The following is an 8,159-nucleotide window of genomic DNA, read 5'->3' on the forward strand; positions in this document are numbered from 1 at the left end:
CAATACATCAAGGATACGTAGACGTTCGGATAGTCGTTTTAGGTGTTGAAAAGGTGCCCAATAGTAAGTTTTGTTTGAAAAAACTTAGTGTTTTTTCCATACTTTGAACAACGATTAGTCGTGTGTCAAGACTTCTAAACGTCAATATATTATGTAGAACCTGATATTTTTTTCTGCGTACAATAATGTAAGCCCAACACATCAAGGATATGTAGACGTTCGGATAGTCGTTTTAGGGGTTGAACAGGTGCCCGAAGTAAGTTTTGTTTGAAAAAACTTAGTGTTTTTCCATACATTGACCAACGATTAGTCGTGTGTCAAGACTCCGAAACGTCAATATTTTATATAGAACCTGATATTTTTTTCTGCGTACAATAATGTAAGCCCAATACATCAAGGATACGTAGACGTTCGGATAGTCGTTTTAGGGGTTGAAAAGGTGCCCGAAGTAAGTTTTGTTTGAAAAAACTTAGTGTTTTTTCCATACTTTGACCAACGATTAGTCGTGTGTCAAGACTCCAAAACGTCAATATTTTATATAGAACCTGATATTTTTTTCTGTGTACAATAATGTAGGCCCAATACCTCAAGGATACGTAGACGTTCGGATAGTCGTTTTATGGATTGAAAAGGTGCCCAATAGTAAGTTTTGTTTGAAAAAACTTAGTGTTTTTTCCATACTTTGACCAACGATCAGTCGTGTGTCAAGACTCCAAAACGTCAATATTTTATATAGAACCTGATATTTTTTCTGTGTACAATAATGTAGGCCCAATACCTCAAGGATACGTAGACGTTCGGATAGTCGTTTTATGGATTGAAAAGGTGCCCAATAGTAAGTTTTGTTTGAAAAAACTTAGTGTTTTTTCCATACTTTGACCAACGATCAGTCGTGTGTCAATACTCCAAAACGTCAATATTTTATATAGAACCTGATATATTTTTCTGTGTACAATAATGTAGGCCCAATACCTCAAGGATACGTAGACGTTCGGATAGTCGTTTTATGGATTGAAAAGGTGCCCAATAGTAAGTTTTGTTTGAAAAAACTTAGTGTTTTTTCCATACTTTGACCAACGATTAGTCGTGTGTCAAGACTCCGAAACGTCAATATTTTATATAGAACCTGATATTTTTTTCTGCGTACAATAATGTAAGCCCAATACATCAAGGATACGTAGACGTTCGGATAGTCGTTTTAGGGGTTGAAAAGGTGCCCGAAGTAAGTTTTGTTTGAAAAAACTTAGTGTTTTTTCCATACTTTGACCAACGATTAGTCGTGTGTCAAGACTCCGAAACGTCAATATTTTATATAGAACCTGATATTTTTTCTGTGTACAATAATGTAGGCCCAATACCTCAAGGATACGTAGACGTTCGGATAGTCGTTTTAGGGATTGAAAAGGTGCCCAATAGTAAGTTTTGTTTGAAAAAACTTAGTGTTTTTTCCATACTTTGACCAACGATTAGTCGTGTGTCAAGACTCCAAAACGTCAATATTTTATATAGAACCTGATATATTTTTTCTGTGTACAATAATGTAGGCCCAATACCTCAAGGATACGTAGACGTTCGGATAGTCGTTTTATGGATTGAAAAGGTGCCCAATAGTAAGTTTTGTTTGAAAAAACTTAGTGTTTTTTCCATACTTTGACCAACGATTAGTCGTGTGTCAAGACTCCGAGAAGTCAATATTTTATATAGAACCTGATATTTTTTTCTGCGTACAATAATGTAGGCCCAATACATCAAGGATACGTAGACGTTCGGATAGTCGTTTTAGGTGTTGAAAAGGTGCCCAATAGTAAGTTTTGTTTGAAAAAACTTAGTGTTTTTTCCATACTTTGACCAACGATTAGTCGTGTGTCAAGACTCCAAAACGTCAATATATTATAGTAGAACCTGATATTTTTTTCTGCGTACAATAATGTAAGCCCAATACATCAAGGATACGTAGACGTTCGGATAGTCGTTTTAGGGGTTGAACAGGTGCCCGAAGTAAGTTTTGTTTGAAAAAACTTAGTGTTTTTCCATACATTGACCAACGATTAGTCGTGTGTCAAGACTCCGAAACGTCAATATTTTATATAGAACCTGATATTTTTTTCTGTGTACAATAATGTAGGCCCAATACCTCAAGGATACGTAGACGTTCGGATAGTCGTTTTATAGATTGAAAAGGTGCCCAATAGTAAGTTTTGTTTGAAAAAACTTAGTGTTTTTTCCATACTTTGACCAACGATTAGTCGTGTGTCAAGACTCCGAAACGTCAATATTTTATATAGAACCTGATATTTTTTTCTGCGTACAATAATGTAAGCCCAATACATCAAGGATACGTAGACGTTCGGATAGTCGTTTTAGGGTTGAAAAGGTGCCCAATAGTAAGTTTTGTTTGAAAAAACTTAGTGTTTTTTCCATACTTTGACCAACGATTAGTCGTGTGTCAAGACTCCGAAACGTCAATATTTTATATAGAACCTGATATTTTTTTCTGCGTACAATAATGTAGGCCCAATACATCAAGGATACGTAGACGTTCGGATAGTCGTTTTAGGGGTTGAAAAGGTGCCCGAAGTAAGTTTTGTTTTAAAAAAATTAGTGTTTTTTCCATACTTTGACCAACGATTAGTCGTGTGTCAAGACTCCGAAACGTCAATATTTTATATAGAACCTGATATTTTTCTCTGCGTACAATAATGTAAGCCCAATACATCAAGGATACGTAGACGTTCGGATAGTCGTTTTAGGGGTTGAACAGGTGCCCGAAGTAAGTTTTGTTTGAAAAAACTTAGTGTTTTTCCATACATTGACCAACGATTAGTCGTGTGTCAAGACTCCGAAACGTCAATATTTTATATAGAACCTGATATTTTTTTCTGTGTACAATAATGTAGGCCCAATACATCAAGGATACGTAGGCGTTCGGATAGTCGTTTTATGGAATGAAAAGATGCCCAATTGTAAGTTTTGTTTGAAAAAACTTAGTGTTTTTTCCATACTTTGACCAACGATTAGTCGTGTGTCAAGACTCCGAAACGTCAATATTTTATATAGAACCTGATATTTTTTTCTGCGTACAATAATGTAGGCCCAATACATCAAGGATACGTAGACGTTCGGATAGTCGTTTTAGGGGTTGAAAAGGTGCCCGAAGTAAGTTTTGTTTGAAAAAACTTAGTGTTTTTTCCATACTTTGACCAACGATTAGTCGTGTGTCAAGACTCCGAAACGTCAATATTTTATATAGAACCTGATATTTTTTTCTGTGTACAATAATGTAGGCCCAATACATCAAGGATACGTAGACGTTCGGATAGTCGTTTTAGGGGTTGAAAAGGTGCCCAATAGTAAGTTTTGTTTGAAAAAACTTAGTGTTTTTTCCATACTTTGACCAACGATTAGTCGTGTGTCAAGACTCCGAAACGTCAATATTTTATATAGAACCTGATATTTTTTCTGTGTACAATAATGTAAGGCCCAATACATCAAGGATACGTAGACGTTCGGATAGTCGTTTTAGGGGTTGAAAAGGTGCCCGAAGTAAGTTTTGTTTGAAAAAACTTAGTGTTTTTTCCATACTTTGACCAACGATTAGTCGTGTGTCAAGACTCCGAAACGTCAATATTTTATATAGAACCTGATATTTTTTTCTGCGTACAATAATGTAAGCCCAATACATCAAGGATACGTAGACGTTCGGATAGTCGTTTTAGGGGTTGAAAAGGTGCCCGAAGTAAGTTTTGTTTGAAAAAACTTAGTGTTTTTTCCATACTTTGACCAACGATTAGTCGTGTGTCAAGACTCCGAAACGTCAATATTTTATATAGAACCTGATATTTTTTCTGTGTACAATAATGTAGGCCCAATACATCAAGGATACGTAGACGTTCGGATAGTCGTTTTAGGGTTGAAAAGGTGCCCAATAGTAAGTTTTGTTTGAAAAAACTTAGTGTTTTTTCCATACTTTGACCAACGATTAGTCGTGTGTCAAGACTCCGAAACGTCAATATTTTATATAGAACCTGATATTTTTTTCTGCGTACAATAATGTAGGCCCAATACATCAAGGATACGTAGACGTTCGGATAGTCGTTTTAGGGTTGAAAAGGTGCCCGAATAGTAAGTTTTGTTTGAAAAAACTTAGTGTTTTTTCCATACTTTGACCAACGATTAGTCGTGTGTCAAGACTCCGAAACGTCAATATTTTATATAGAACCTGATATTTTTTTCTGCGTACAATAATGTAGGCCCAATACATCAAGGATACGTAGACGTTCGGATAGTCGTTTTAGGGTTGAAAAGGTGCCCGAATAGTAAGTTTTGTTTGAAAAAACTTAGTGTTTTTTCCATACTTTGACCAACGATTAGTCGTGTGTCAAGACTCCGAAACGTCAATATTTTATATAGAACCTGATATTTTTTTCTGCGTACAATAATGTAGGCCCAATACATCAAGGATACGTAGACGTTCGGATAGTCGTTTTAGGGGTTGAAAAGGTGCCCGAAGTAAGTTTTGTTTGAAAAAACTTAGTGTTTTTTCCATACTTTGACCAACGATTAGTCGTGTGTCAAGACTCCGAAACGTCAATATTTTATATAGAACCTGATATTTTTTTCTGTGTACAATAATGTAAGCCCAATACATCAAGGATACGTAGACGTTCGGATAGTCGTTTTATGGATTGAAAAGGTGCCCAATAGTAAGTTTTGTTTGAAAAAACTTAGTGTTTTTTCCATACTTTGACCAACGATTAGTCGTGTGTCAAGACTCCGAAACGTCAATATTTTATATAGAACCTGATATTTTTTTCTGCGTACAATAATGTAGGCCCAATACATCAAGGATACGTAGACGTTCGGATAGTCGTTTTAGGTGTTGAAAAGGTGCCCAATAGTAAGTTTTGTTTGAAAAAACTTAGTGTTTTTTCCATACTTTGACCAACGATCAGTCGTGTGTCAAGACTCCAAAACGTCAATATTTTATATAGAACCTGATATTTTTTTCTGCGTACAATAATGTAGGCCCAATACATCAAGGATACGTAGACGTTCGGATAGTCGTTTTAGGTGTTGAAAAGGTGCCCAATAGTAAGTTTTGTTTGAAAAAACTTAGTGTTTTTTCCATACTTTGACCAACGATTAGTCGTGTGTCAAGACTCCTAAACGTCAATATATTTATATAGAACCTGATATTTTTTTCTGCGTACAATAATGTAGGCCCAATACATCAAGGATACTGTAGACGTTCGGATAGTCGTTTTAGGGGTTGAACAGGTGCCCGAAGTAAGTTTTGTTTGAAAACACTTAGTGTTTTTTCCATACATTGACCAACGATTAGTCGTGTGTCAAGACTCCGAAACGTCAATATTTTATTTAGAACCTGATATTTTTTTCTGCGTACAATAATGTAAGCCAATACATCAAGGATACGTAGACGTTCGGATAGTCGTTTTAGGGGTTGAAAAGGTGCCCGAAGTAAGTTTTGTTTTAAAAAACTTAGTGTTTTTTCCATACTTTGACCAACGATTAGTCGTGTGTCAAGACTCCGAAACGTCAATATTTTATATAGAACCTGATATTTTTTTCTGCGTACAATAATGTAGGCCCAATACATCAAGGATACGTAGACGTTCGGATAGTCGTTTTAGGGGTTGAAAAGGTGCCCGAATAGTAAGTTTTGTTTGAAAAAACTTAGTGTTTTTTCCATACTTTGACCAACGATTAGTCGTGTGTCAAGACTCCGAAACGTCAATATTTTATATAGAACCTGATATTTTTTTCTGCGTACAATAATGTAAGCCCAATACATCAAGGATACGTAGACGTTCGGATAGTCGTTTTAGGGGTTGAACAGGTGCCCGAAGTAAGTTTTGTTTGAAAAAACTTAGTGTTTTTTCCATACATTTGACCAACGATTAGTCGTGTGTCAAGACTCCGAAACGTCAATATTTTATATAGAACCTGATATTTTTTTCTGCGTACAATAATGTAAGCCCAATACATCAAGGATACGTAGACGTTCGGATAGTCGTTTTAGGGTTGAAAAGGTGCCCAGAAGTAAGTTTTGTTTGAAAAAACTTAGTGTTTTTTCCATACTTTGACCAACGATTAGTCGTGTGTCAAGACTCCGAAACGTCAATATTTTATATAGAACCTGATATTTTTTTCTGTGTACAATAATGTAAGCCCAATACATCAAGGATACGTAGACGTTCGGATAGTCGTTTTAGGGGTTGAAAAGGTGCCCGAAGTAAGTTTTGTTTGAAAAAACTTAGTGTTTTTTCATACTTTGACCAACGATTAGTCGTGTGTCAAGACTCCGAAACGTCAATATTTTATATAGAACCTGATATTTTTCTCTGCGTACAATAATGTAAGGCCCAATACATCAAGGATACGTAGACGTTCGGATAGTCGTTTTAGGGGTTGAAAAGGTGCCCGAATAGTAAGTTTTGTTTGAAAAAACTTAGTGTTTTTTCCATACTTTGACCAACGATTAGTCGTGTGTCAAGACTCCGAAACGTCAATATTTTATATAGAACCTGATATTTTTTTCTGTCGTACAATAATGTAGGCCCAATACATCAAGGATACGTAGACGTTCGGATAGTCGTTTTAGGGTTGAAAAGGTGCCCGAAGTAAGTTTTGTTTGAAAAAACTTAGTGTTTTTTCCATACTTTGACCAACGATTAGTCGTGTGTCAAGACTCCGAAACGTCAATATTTTATATAGAACCTGATATTTTTTTCTGCGTACAATAATGTAGGCCCAATACATCAAGGATACGTAGACGTTCGGATAGTCGTTTTAGGGTTGAAAAGGTGCCCGAAGTAAGTTTTGTTTGAAAAAACTTAGTGTTTTTTCCATACTTTGACCAACGATTAGTCGTGTGTCAAGACTCCTAAACGTCAATATTTTATATAGAACCTGATATTTTTTTCTGCGTACAATAATGTAGGCCCAATACATCAAGGATACGTAGACGTTCGGATAGTCGTTTTAGGGTTGAAAAGGTGCCCGAATAGTAAGTTTTGTTTGAAAAAACTTAGTGTTTTTTCCATACTTTGACCAACGATTAGTCGTGTGTCAAGACTCCGAAACGTCAATATTTTATATAGAACCTGATATTTTTTTCTGCGTACAATAATGTAGGCCCAATACATCAAGGATACGTAGACGTTCGGATAGTCGTTTTAGGGTTGAAAAGGTGCCCGAATAGTAAGTTTTGTTTGAAAAAACTTAGTGTTTTTTCCATACTTTGACCAACGATTAGTCGTGTGTCAAGACTCCGAAACGTCAATATTTTATATAGAACCTGATATTTTTTTCTGCGTACAATAATGTAGGCCCAATACATCAAGGATACGTAGACGTTCGGATAGTCGTTTTAGGGTTGAAAAGGTGCCCAATAGTAAGTTTTGTTTGAAAAAACTTAGTGTTTTTTCCATACTTTGACCAACGATTAGTCGTGTGTCAAGACTCCGAAACGTCAATATTTTATATAGAACCTGATATTTTTTTCTGCGTACAATAATGTAGGCCCAATACATCAAGGATACTGTAGACGTTCGGATAGTCGTTTTAGGGGTTGAAAAGGTGCCCGAAGTAAGTTTTGTTTGAAAAAACTTAGTGTTTTTTCCATACATTTGACCAACGATTAGTCGTGTGTCAAGACTCCGAAACGTCAATATTTTATATAGAACCTGATATTTTTTCTCTGCGTACAATAATGTAGGCCCAATACCTCAAGGATACGTAGACGTTCGGATAGTCGTTTTAGGGGTTGAAAAGGTGCCCGAAGTAAGTTTTGTTTGAAAAAACTTAGTGTTTTTTCCATACTTTGACCAACGATTAGTCGTGTGTCAAGACTCCAAAACGTCAATATTTTATATAGAACCTGATATTTTTTTCTGGGTACAATAATGTAGGCCCAATACCTCAAGGATACGTAGACGTTCGGATAGTCGTTTTAGGTGTTGAAAAGGTGCCCAATAGTAAGTTTTGTTTGAAAAAACTTAGTGTTTTTTCCATACTTTGACCAACGATTAGTCGTGTGTCAAGACTCCGAAACGTCAATATTTTATGTAGAACCTTATATTTTTGCCTGCGTACAATAATGTAGGCCCAATACATCAAGGATGCGTAGACGTTCGTAT

The sequence above is a fragment of the Lycium barbarum genome, chromosome 5 (genome assembly GCF_019175385.1).
Source record: "Lycium barbarum isolate Lr01 chromosome 5, ASM1917538v2, whole genome shotgun sequence".
Classification (NCBI taxonomy): Eukaryota; Viridiplantae; Streptophyta; class Magnoliopsida; order Solanales; family Solanaceae; genus Lycium; species Lycium barbarum.